Source organism: Haplochromis burtoni, unplaced genomic scaffold, assembly GCF_018398535.1.
Source record: "Haplochromis burtoni strain Fernald_Lab_line unplaced genomic scaffold, NCSU_Asbu1 Contig_375, whole genome shotgun sequence".
Lineage (NCBI taxonomy): Eukaryota > Metazoa > Chordata > Actinopteri > Cichliformes > Cichlidae > Haplochromis > Haplochromis burtoni.
In genome coordinates, this window is record NW_024582736.1 from 74,766 (window position 1) to 86,793 (window position 12,028).

A 12,028-nucleotide genomic window follows, 5' to 3' on the forward strand; every position below is an offset into this window, starting at 1 on the left:
GTGTGCTTTTGTTTAGCTTTCCCCCTCTAGTTTCTCTCTCTCTCTCTTTTTTTCATCAGACATGGTCATCAAAATAGCTCCAAGACATGACTTCGCTTTGATCTACTACAAACAGACAATCGAAATGAGTCTGAAATGATAGTTGGGGTTTGAGGTCTTGTTTCATGTTGAGCTAATTTATTAGCTATTTTTGAAGTAAATCTGTATCATGTCAACATCAATAAGTGTAGGATTAGGCTACTGTACTGTCAGGAACCCTAACAAAATACAGAGCAAATATAAGCTTTTCCATACACTCGACATGGTTTTTGGCAGGAGACTATAAATTTATGTTTAGTCCTCATTATAATTTTTAAACTGTGACTGCATTTTTTTGTGCCCACTGCGTGTCTATGCCTTTCTTTAAGTAAAGACAAAGGACTCTTATTAGAATGATCCTCAAGAAATGACTAAGAAAAAAAAAGATGAGCGAGACACTCAACTGTGTTGGGATATGTTTCCCATGGTCAGCATGATGTAATAGTGTATTTTGGAGTGGGGAAAAGAGTTAGGCGACAAAATGAACTCGATAAAACAACATTCATAGTCTTGGCTGCTTCCTTTTGTTTCCTTTCAGTCTGTTGCTGTGTTTGAGTCCTTTCACACAGCCTCTTCATCTTGTACATTCCCCTCACTGCTTCTCCCACGTCTTGCTCTTCTCCCACTCAACTTGTGTTTTCTTTTCCTTTTGGAAGTTGCATTGAAGTTATGCACTAAGCTGGGCTAAAATTTCATGGGATAGTCAGGTGAGTGCATCCCTTGCCATAGCTGAGTTGAAATGCTGGCACAACCCCCTGCTCACAGTGAGCCCTCCATTAAATCTTGGACTTGGAACGGGATAGACCTTGCTCTTCACTTTTACAACTATGGACTCTATTCAGGAGCTGGAATTGGTACCATAACTATGGGCTCTCTCGTGGGCTGCCTCTAAGATAACCTGCTGACAACTGAAGCAAATGATAGATGGAGAGATGAGATTGTCTGGAATGTGTGTTTAGAGAGGAGGAGAGGAGTGACAGGCAGAGAGCAGGCGTGTATCTTTCCCTTCTTTCTCAGCAGCTCTGTGTTCACCTGCAGAGACAGTGGGTCTGCTGGCATCTGCTCTTTGTCTACGTCATCCACAGGCAGGCATCCCTTAGGATGTTCAGCGATGAGTGAAGATCATATTTGGATCAAAAATTTCTAAACCATGTGTGTTAATGACAAATGCAGATGTAAATCTGTCTCACATTCACTCTACTCCTAAAGGTCACAGGTAAGGCTTTTAGAAACATTTCAGTCCTTTGAATTGGTTTCTGTTACGCATGAACAGAGAAAAAATATTTTTATAGATGAAATTGTGGGGATTCTGGGTGGATGTATCACTGTGTTGGAGCAGAGTCAGGAGCATGGCTGCTGTTATATGCATCATAAAACAGCACGGGCTTCTAAATGTCAGTTTTTATTGGTTGAAGGTCTAAAAATTGAAGCTTTATTCATTATTTAAACAGACTATATAAAACGAGAAGTTGCTAATAAGAGCTGTTTGACAGGCTTGCAGTAGGTATTATCCGCAATATATCGTAATATAAAAGAAAGGGATCCACATACACTCACTGCTGTTTTATAAGTTGCAGGTTTCTAGTGCTAGGTTGGATTCTCCTTTTACCTTCAGGACGGTCTTAATTCTTTGTTGCGCATATTTAACAAGGTGGTGAACAAATGGTCATAAATGGATGAACATGATCAGCAATAATATTTAGGTACATCGTGGTGCTTAAACAGTGCTCAGATGGTACTAAAACATCCAAAGCCTGCTAAGAAAATAACCACTACACTAATACACCACCAGCAGCAGCCTGAGCCACTGAGGATAGATCCACACTTTCATGTTTTTACACCAACTTCTAAATACCACATCTGAATGTTACAGCAGAAATTAAGACTCATCAGACCAGGCTATATTTTTTAAATCATCTGTTGTTTAATTTTGATGGGGCAATCCAAATTGGAGCATCAGTTTCCTGTTCTTAGCTGACAGGTGTGCCATCCAGGATGATCTTCTGCCAGAGCCCATCTGCTTCAAGGTCCAACATGTTGTGCGTTCAGAGATGCACTTGTACATATTTTGATTTGATTTGATTGTTTTTTTCATTTTTTTTAAAATTTCCACTCTGTTGCTTAGCTTGAACTTAAGCAGATCATCTCGCTCATGTCTACGAGCACAAATGCATTGTTCTGTTGCATTCGTTTAGAATATGTAAACAGTATACAGAAAGTAATTTAGAAAGAAATACACAAAAATAAAGCAAAAATACACAACAATATAGCTTCACATTTGCTGCTTTAGTTTACACATACAAAGTGGGAAGAAGTGCAAACTTATAAGTTATTATTTATCCAGCTTTCTTATTGATATAAACCTCAAAAACAACAACATAAATATTTATTAGTGCAAAGAATTTAGACACTATGTGAAATACAAAATATAGTTGTGTATAGTTTTTACAATTCCATAATTTTACATCCATACATCAAAGACAAATACCTCCAATTTTGGAATGCTGATTGCGAAATCTGAGCAAACACAGAATAACAACTAAATAAACCTTGTGAAGTGACAGCAATGCTAACCAACTATATAGTCACCCTGTATCTCCTCAAGGCACCCTCTGACTTCTATATTGTGTCTGTTCCTCATGTGTATCATATATGATCAGTCCTACATGCTATTTTATTATTTCACTCTCTCGAGACCCCCTGATCATTCAAAGACCAGTATGTAGAGTTTTAGACACCAGAACATCCAAAAGTCTGACTTCTGTCAGCACGTACAGTTTCACACTTTCAAGACTGCACAAAACTACAATTTTCCTTGATTCAAGTAACCCACACAGGTGCGTCTGAAATTAATGTTAATGGGTCACTCAAGAACAATCAATCAAATTTCAGGCACCAGACTGACATTTTTGATGTTGTCAAAAGCCAAAAAGAGTCAAATCTGACCAGAACAGTTTGTAAGGGTTAAAATGGCCACGAGAAGTTCAGGTGCCGTTGGTAAATCACACAGAGAGAGAGAGAGAAGAAAAGAAAAAAGCCCGCAAGGATTAAGAACCATGTAAAGATTGTTCAGTTTCAAAGACTGGATGGTATTTTATTGAGACAGCATAGGGAACTCCCTGAATCGTGAAAAATAGTCAAACCTTTGAGGAGAAGTGGGTGCCGCAGAGTCCAGCCGAAGCTGCCTGAATGGGAGGTCCTCCTTTAGTTTGGGGACCAGATGTGTGAGAGAGGAGGGGTACAGAGGCAACCAGACAACAGCTACAAAATACTTCCTAGTTTCTCTAAACAAACTGCATAAGTTGGTAGCTCAGACCTTCGGCTGAACGCACGCATCTGATATCAGCTTCAGAGGTAAGTTAGATAATTCCACGGCCGTTTGTATTGATTACTGAAATGCGCATTACGTCGTTGCCCTGAAGGTGAACCGAGGACGTGATGACGTGAGGGGGTAACTGCTTTTGACAGACCCAGGGTGTATGATGTCTGAGCTGCTTTTCTGCTGTTCTCTTTATGGTAGTTGCTTCTACTTGACCGCCTACATTCATTCAAAAGCAGTAATTCCAAAAACGAGCGCAAATGTTGTGGCGCGTCATAGCACTTTGGCACAGTGTGCAGTCATCAGATACAGACTGTTAACGTCTAGGAGTGCGCAGCAGGTGCGCCATGTCACCTAAAAATAGACAAACAAAGCTGTAATGAGCTTTAACAGCAGTGATTTAAAAGCGTTAAAGTGGAGGCAGTTTCGTTGTACTGTCAGTAATCAACTACATATACACAACCGACAAGTTGTTGTTGTTTTTGTAAGTTTTTTTTTTTTTTTTTAAATACTCGCATAAAAGAGATCACATTTAATGTGATATTAGCATTGTTTTATGTGTGTTTTTGTGCTGTTAGTATGGGTGAGCTGGTTGCAAGAAATCATCAGAGTTGACTCAGAAGCTTTGCCTGTTTTATGAGCTATAGTGCCATAACCATCAAACCTTTCTTGCATATATTAAACGTCTCAGCCGGATTAATTTATTCTGTAAGGTCTGTGGTTCGTTTGAGCAACTTACTTTAACATTTTTATTAGCACTGAATGCCATCATAGTAAAATTTCATTATGTTAGTTATGGAGGGCCTACTGTTTAACTTAAGCTGCAGGGAACTTAATAAGATCAACATTGCCTCATTCCATGTAACAAGATTTATGGAAAGACTTTCATTCAGCAAACTATTTTTATGGATTAATATGAACAGCCTAGGCTGTTCTATTATATTTGCATCCAGTACAGTGAAAAATCTGGAACGTTGAATCTAATTCTGTGACTCTGGCACTCTTGTGGATCAGGATAAGAAAATTTACACTTTGTGAGTTTTAACATGCCAGAATAATCATCTGTTTCCAGAGACATTAGGGACTGAGAGAGGTTGTCTAGTTTGGGAAAAGCCCAACTCTAATCCCATGGGAGAACGACTGCTTGTTTGTTAACACCAGAAAGCCCTCTCATGTGATGAAAGGGAAAACTGAATGTACCCTTTTCATTGAACACAAATGTAAGTACTCTGAGATGACCCGTTTGATTTTCCTTCTCTTATCTTTGTTATGGTTACAAATATGATTATGCCAAAGATGGCATGCAGTACATGGATTTGTCTGGAGCCGCAATTGGCTGATGTCTCAGAGCATGATTTTCTTGGGTTCGACTGATTCAAAAGGTCAGGCCAGGAAAACAGGGACTCAGAGGTTTCGGGGACAGTTGAACACCCATCTCTGATCCTTCATCCCACCATCTCTGGTTAAAATCACCCATCAACCCACCACGAGTCCTATAATGTCACTCTGTATGTGTGAGTGTATGTGGCTGGCTCGCATGAATTTACAGTGTGTTAGTGTATATCCAGGGGCAAGAGTGTTTATGAGGCTTAATAAATTGAGCTACTTGCCTCCTATCCGAGCATTAATGTCGACCAGAAACGTTCCTTTTGGTATTCTGTGGATGTGCTACAAGCTTCGAGCCCAAGGCCGAGTCATTTGTTAGCTTACTTGATCCCAGTTTGCACAAAACAGCTTGCCACCAGAGTCACTAAAAGTTGAGATAAAGGAAAGCCTTGTTCAGTATTTGAACATATTCCAGGCTAGAATGAGCATAGAGATTTCACATTCAAAGATAATGCAGAAATGGAGCGATCAACAGAATCTGCATGTGCAATTCAGCATGTGTTACTTAAGTGTGAGGGGGAGACGAGACAGAGAGGATCTTGGGATAAAAGATTAAGACAGATATGAGTTTTGGGAAAGAGACAGGGAAAAGGAAGAGAACAGCTACACTGCAGCATGTTTTCTATATAAGAAAAATAGTACAATAAGACATCTTACCATAACAAAGCCTACATGTTTACAAGTAATGGCAGATGTTTTCAAAACAGCTGGCAGATGTTTAGTATAGAAATCATCTTGTAATAACTAATGAGCATTACAATTTACGAAGTTCTTACAAGAAGTTATGGTCAGCTACTTAATAGGGGGAGAAAGGGGGAGTAAGAGTTTTAACTTAGACGTAATTATATTTTTCAGATTGGGCTCACCGTAAAAATGTGTCTGTGTTTTAGGGTGGAAATAGAGTGTCTGTGTGGGTTCTCGAGACCATCCAGGTCACGTTAGTCTAGAGCTTGAAGAGAGGACAACTGGATTTATTTAGGAGATTATTTGAGAGTGTTCTAAGGAGTGAGATATTTATTAACGGAGAGAGGCTTGGCCCTCATTTTACAAGTGACCGTGTTTGTTTAAAAGGCTGTTGCATCATGGGCTGTTACTGCATCATGTGTCCATTATGTAAGTGACCCAACAGGCACAATACCAGGGCCCTTGAATTACTTCACTTAGGTGGAATGCATGTTATTATTAACAAGACACTAAGTTTAATGAAAAATAATTTTTTTTGACAATATCTAGTTAATATAGCATTACAGCTGTGGACAATATTCAAAAATATTCAATATTCAAAATATTCTGTCTTGGCAAGAAAAGCTTTGAAGTTTGGTTAATTTCCATGAGAATTATATTAGCTATCCTACTATTATAAAGTAGCCAAATGTTGTGTATTCACTGACAGAGAGTTCTGCGGTATCTTAACTATTCCTAGGACTGCACTCTTTGACATAGACCTCAGATGTTATTTCTGGAATCTGCTGGAGCCATTCTCTCAACTCTTATTATCACTGGGAACAGTCTAGACTTCACTTTTCACATATTTTCCAGTTGTTCTTTCATCCTCTTGTACTTGTCAGTCGTCTTGTGCTGCTTCTTTTTGATGGTACTATGAGGCACAATTGTCATATATTCTGCTTCTTGTCAACCACCACTATATTTAGATGGCTAGCCAACAGCTGTTTTTTTCCGACAGGCTCTTAGCTCTGCTGCTCTTGGTCACTTCTGCATGGGTTTGTTTCCCAGTGGGACTTTGAAGATCCTTATCCATCCATGGCAAGGATGTTTCTGTACTCTATCTGTTATGGCCCGCCTAAGGGTGGCCAGACCACAACATGATCCATCCTCGTCAGACCTCAAGCTGCCACATCACACAATTGGTACGACTCTACAATGATTTATTTACAATATGTTATTTCGTTAGCTGGTTATAACTTCAGGGTGCCAAAACAACAAACAAAATGAATTTACCAAACTTACCTAATCAAAATATACAAACAAAAGAAAGCTATAATGAAAATAAAAGGCAGTCCACCCCTACGAACTCTTTGTTGGGATGAGCTGAGGATGAATGAATGGCAGTCCATGGCAGCTTCAACATATGTCATCTCCAGCTAGATAACCAATCCATCTTCTGGATCCACCAATCACGGAGAGGCACCTGCACACTGAGATTTACATGCTAAACAACAACCCTATGACATCAGTCGTAGCACCTCCTTTCACAAGAATTAACATTCCTCTAAATGTTTAATTCAAAAAGCAAGTTCCAAAGATCTAGACAAGGCATCAGCCAACACATTATTCTTACTATTTTTGTAGTTGAGATGAGATGAGATAGCCTTTATTTGTCAGTTGCAGGTCTTTTGCCCAGTTGATCTGCAAGTCTTCCCCTATCCACAGCCCAAATGACTAGTTGCCTGACTTAAAACCTAAACCTAACTTTACTCCAAGTTTGTCTACCATAATTTAATGATTATTGGGACTAGCTAGACTCTCATGAGAAAAACACAATTGCACATTCTCACAGGTTATGTGTTTTTTCCCCCCTGACCTTTCTAACTTCCAGTAAGGGTTCATCTAAGATAATCAGTCATCAATATGTAGGTCCTCTAAGCTAATCTTCATATACTAAACCAGTATTAAAATCACACAGCAATAAAGACTAGCACCTAAGTCTTTGGTTTGAGTTGCGCATTTGGAAAAGGAACACTAATGGATTCTGATCGGTAAACGCTCGTACAGGCAGCACACTCAATCCAACGTAAACTTCAAAGTTCTGTGAAGCAAATAACAAGGCAAGAGCCTTGTGATCTATAACTTGTTTATTTTCTTGCAAGAGAACAGCTCCTGCACCAAATGAACTGGCATCAACTTCCAGTTCAAAGAGACGCTAAACATTTCTCACGGAGAGGCACCTGCACACTGAAATTTGCATACTGAACAATAACCCTACAACATCAGTCATAACACAGGCATAGTCATGCATCTCAGAATGTTTTCTCACATTACTTTGGTCCATATCCCTTGATAAGTTTGTAAACTTGTAGCTTTTCACAAAGTATGATTTGTTTCCCACCAAAGATCTAAAACGCATTCCTAGAAATCATGTGAGAATGTTCAGTTTGCCTATTGGCCAAAGTTGTCTTGGGTGAAGGCAAGGTTTTATGCTCTGGATTAGTGGACAACACTGGAGAATTTACTTCCAATATTCGTATTTATCTGGGCAATTTTGTTCTTTTTATGTCTAATTGCTACAGTTTGTGTACTCTATGTGTCTGTCTTACTCTCCTGCACGCCAAAGCATACCTGGCTTGCAAACTTGCAAACCTCTTTTGATTGGAACTGGATTGAGACTGCCTTCTCCAAAGGGTTCCAAAGGGTGTTTTTACAGTGTTTTACATCTCTATAAATGAACTGCATCAAGTGGGAAATTGAAACAGAGTTTAATTTAAACGTACTAAACAACTCAGGTGTGAAAACACCCTCAGTGTTCATGGCTTTGGTTGGTCTACAGTTGGGAACCTTTTCACACCAAGTGACTGTTCCTCAGAAAGACCTAGTAAATTTGATGTTTTTTCAGCTTTTATTTATTTTTTCTCAAGATTTATTCGTATAACATTGTTTATTGGGAACGTTTTTTAACTCTAAGTCATTCCCAAAATCTGGTTTTCTTCACTTATTGGTCATGATTAGTACACACTGTTCATCTCTAATCATCCTCTGATCTGCTTCCTGTCACATCACGTTGCTCTATTAATTTTCCCTAACAACCTCCAGAAGGTGTGTGGCAAAATTGAAAAGAAAACTAGAAACAGATCCTCATTAAATCACTCACAGTCAAGTATATCACATGCTTGGTTTTATTTAGGAACAGAGGAAAGCGGATGTGATGTGAACTTCTTTGCTCAGACTGTTTATTGGCTCAAGTGTTGGTGTTCAGGTCCAATCGGGGGTTTTGTGCATTCTTGATGATTATGGTGGAAGTGGAGGGGCAGGGCGGAGGGGGGTAACTTTCCAACTCTGACAGTTATGTATGCAATCAGTGCTGAACAAGAACCTTTTCATTTTAGGGATGTGCCCTGCCTGAATAGCTCAGCACAGCCGAAGAGAATTAGGTGAATGCTGTTGCACCCAGCTGTGCCTTGGATCAGCAATAGTTTAGTGCAATTACAAAGTAAGAGACAAGATCAGGAAACACCCAAAGGCTGTGCTGTCACTGCTGAGCAACGTGATGAAGTGAGTGTGGATGGTAGTGGACCCCAGAAGACCGAGGGATGAATCAAATGTTAACAAGGAGGAATAAAAAAAAAATGAAAACCAAAAACTTCTGATCTTGCTTTAAAGAACACTTCACATGACATCAGTCATTTCTTGCAAGGAAAAAAGGTGGCACAAGGTCATTGCACAATAACATGCATAATAATGTTTGATCGTCACTGATAATGTTATGATTATCAAAGATCAATGTAGTAACAGTAACATTTTGCAGTGTATGATACAATTAGCACTGAAGTTGTTGGTTTGTGTGTTGGATGGTCATTTGTTATGAAAGTGATTCTCCAGCATCTGGTTCAGCTCTTCATGATCATGTGATCTGTGGGTAAAATAGTTTGGTGCAAGCACACGCACCGACACATCTGTTTTATTCATGTTGTGGGACATTACATTGACTTATATTCATTTCCTGGCATCTTCCCCTATCCACAGCCCAAATGACTAGTTGCCTGACTTAAAACCTAAACCTAACTTTACTCCAAGTTTGTCTACCATAATTTAATGATTATTGGGACTAGCTAGACTCTCATGAGAAAAACACAATTGCACATTCTCACAGGTTATGTGTTTTTTCCCCCCTGACCTTTCTAACTTCCAGTAAGGGTTCATCTAAGATAATCAGTCATCGATATGTAGGTCCTCTAAGCTAATCTTCATATGCTAAACCAGTATTAAAATAACCAAATTGAATGCACCACATAGAGCCTAGTGTATTTGTCGATCCTTATCCTGCCTTCTTCATCTCTACTTCCCAATAATGCTTTGTACACATGCACAAAAACCTCAGTGATTAACAGCTTGCTGTTAAAGTTATGATAGATACACCCTGCAGTGAAATCAGGAGGGGATTAATTACACTTTCAGGATGTAATTGCTGAAGTCATTCATTACAATTAGGTCACAAAGCGGTTATTGATGTTGTGTTGAGATCAATTTGCCGTCAGAGATAGCAGATGTGAATTAGAGGAATGAACGAGAAGTGAGCGTTAGTGAACTGGCTCTCTCTTTGCCTTTGAAACATTCCTAGCGACAATGCAGCGAGTGCTACCTGAAGAAATATTGACAGAAACATGACAGTGGATTCCTGAGAATGTGTGCTAGCTGTACTGTCTGTGTATGAGTGCCTGACAGGGGTGCCAGTTTATATTACTCTCCTGTGTCTTTTTACATTATGTTTATATTTTAATATAAAATAATGGCATTATTTGTGAGCTTTGTCTTTTGGCTTTCTGTTAGTCAAGTGTGGGATATTGATCTGGGCGGTTAAATAGCACAGGTACACTTCAGGGACAACAATGAGACAATTGTCAGTGCAGGCTTTCAGCTTTAACGAAACTGTTGTAATAAATATTTTGGAATTACAGTCATTTTTCTGCACAACCTCCCGATGTTAGAGGCTCAAAAGTAATAATATAATATAATATAATTTTAAATGAATAAACCTGAAGCCTAAAACACCACCTGCATTTGAGGATTATGCTTTTCTAGCGCTTTACTGCATTCAACTTCAGTTGCTGCTCATTTGTGGATCTCTTTATCTTCAGTTCTGTCTTCAGTACCTGAAAAGCTCTTCTGAGATGAGGTGACTGACTTGGACATTGAAGAACATCTAGTTTCTTTGACTTGAGAAGCTAGTAAGCTTTAGGTCATTATTCATTTGCATTCTTTTAACAGCATTTGTTTAAATCTGACTAAAGCGTATAGCCTGATCTTGATGCTTCTATTAGCAGTCACATCATCAAAGGACATTACTGCCCAATCCCCACTGGTATCCCTGCGCCCACCATGTTTGACAGAAAATGTGATATGCGTTGGATCATGAGCTCTTTCTTTCCTTCTCCGTACATTCTACATACAAGTTAATTTTCAGTCCAAATACATTTGGTTTGTTTTGCACATTTTTGTAAATCCTCTGTGTTTGTATTCATGAATGCTTCTCTTAGTTGTACAATTTGACAGTGATATGCCTACCTTCTTAAATGTCTTCTTGGCTTAGTTAGATTGTGATGTTAATTTTCTTAACCAAGGAAAGAATTCAGTGGCTTCTGTGGAGTCCCAGGCATTTCGGTGTTGCTGAGCTGGCCAGTGCAGTCCTTCATTTTCAATATCTCTATGGACCACATATTGAGATTTCCAGAGAACAGCTACCGGATTCAAGTTAAGTGCCTGAATCAAATCCAAATCTTTTCCCTGATGAATTTCTCCTGAAATGCCTTGAAACTGACAGTTCATTGTCCAGTTAATTTTGAGCCTCTTGAAAATTTGATACTATGTAAAATAATTTCTGTAATGAAAACATTTGCTACACCCCTTGAATCAAAGGTGAAAATCTGCACATCCACCACTTCTTTATTATTGATTATTGAAACACCCAAAACACATCTGTTTTTTTGTACAGAGGAAAATTTGAAAACTTTGTGTCATTGCTCAGCAAATTATGGACCTAACTGTAATTATGTAATATAAATGAAGTAAATTGAACGGAGACTCAGTGACTGTTTTTCTAAACTCTTTCACTCTGTCCTGCACCCAAATTCAATATGCTGTTTTGCATACTTGCTTCTAAAACTGTGGGCTTAAGAATTTCTGATGATTGTTTCTATTTTATTGTTTATTATTTGAAGTTGGCAGGTTTGGTTTGGTTGGTTTGGAAGCACATGCATTATGTATTTTATTAGACATTTTGCAGTTTTGCGGAAAATGCAGTAACCGACAGTAATATCAAACAGATTATAGTGCAAACAATGGTGTCATTCTAAAACGAAATCAAAAAATGGGTCTGCTGGATTCTTCATATAGACTCAGAGCAGTCCATGTGATCTTAATGGTTTATTAGATTCTAAAAAGCAGCATTTTATCTTTGTTCGTCTTATTCATTGATCTATGTTTTGTTTATAAATTTAGCCACATTACATCATTGTAGAACTGAATTACTGTGTAAACAGTAGTTCTGGATGATATTTAATATTACCGTACAAC

At 38.6% G+C, this 12,028-nt stretch overlaps 1 protein-coding gene across 4 annotated transcripts in view; it reads left to right on the plus strand.

Annotated features, from left to right (window-relative positions):
• The first annotated feature begins 3,133 nt into the window (after positions 1-3,133).
• LOC102290566 (zinc finger protein 469) overlaps positions 3,134-12,028 on the plus strand; it is a 218,745-nt gene continuing 209,850 nt past the window's right edge. For all 4 annotated transcript variants that reach the window (XM_042229024.1, XM_042229025.1, XM_005943707.3 and 1 more), the window contains exon 1: positions 3,134-3,432. The gene's annotated coding sequence lies outside the window, so the exon portion shown is untranslated. The remainder of the gene's footprint in view (positions 3,433-12,028) is intronic.